We start from the raw sequence: 910 nt of genomic DNA, 5'->3' as shown, positions 1-910 counted from the left end.
TGGGGACCCCCCCGGTGTCCCCCAGCCCCTCCCCCCACCCCCACTGTCCCCTCCCCCCCCCGCTGTAAATAAACCTGATTGGGCTCCCAGCGTGACGTCACTGAGGGGGAGGGGCGGGGCTGGGACCCCCGAGCGTCCCCAGGTGTCACCTGAGACCCCCCCAAATGTCACCTGGACCCCCCCCATTGTCACCTGAGCCCCCTCAGAGCCTCCCAAATGTCACCTGGACCCCCCATTTGTCACCTGAGCCCCCCCGGAGCCCCCCAAGTGTCCCCAAGTGTCACCTGAGACCCCCCCAAGTGTCCCCCCCAAGTGTCACCTGAGACCCCCAGGGCCCCCAAGTGTCCCCAAATGTCACGTGGACCCCCCCAGTTGTCACCTGAACCCCCTCAGAGCCCCCCCAAATGTCACCTGAGCCCCCCCATTTGTCACCTGAGCCCCCCCGGAGCCCCCCAAGTGTCCCCAGGTGTCACCTGAACCCCCCCAAGTGTCCCCAAGTGTCACCTGAGCCCCCCAGAGCCCCCCAAGTGTCCCCAGGTGTCACCTGAGCCCCCTCAGAGCCCCCCCTCAAGTGTCACCTGAGACCCCCAGGGCCCCCAAGTGTCCCCAAATGTCACCTGGCCCCCCCCAATTGTCACCTGAGACCCCCCAGAGCCCCCCAAGTGTCCCCAGGTGTCCCCTGAGCCCCCCCAAGTGTCCCCAAGTCCCCCCCAGAGGCCCCAAATGTCACTTGAGGCCCCCCCAAGTGTCCCCAGGTGTCACCTGAGCCCCCCCAGCGGTCCCAAATGTCACCTGAGCCCCCCCAAGTGTCCCCAGGTGTCACCTCAGCCCCCCCCAGGGCCCCCCCGCGGTTTTTGGCGTCCCTCCCCCCCTTTGCCCCTCCCCCCCCACGATTTGCGTCACAGGAAGG

The sequence above is a fragment of the Haemorhous mexicanus genome, unplaced genomic scaffold, assembly GCF_027477595.1.
Source record: "Haemorhous mexicanus isolate bHaeMex1 unplaced genomic scaffold, bHaeMex1.pri scaffold_219_ctg1, whole genome shotgun sequence".
NCBI lineage: Eukaryota > Metazoa > Chordata > Aves > Passeriformes > Fringillidae > Haemorhous > Haemorhous mexicanus.
The sequence above is the reverse complement of the archived record's forward strand: the minus strand, read 5'-3'. Positions refer to the sequence as shown.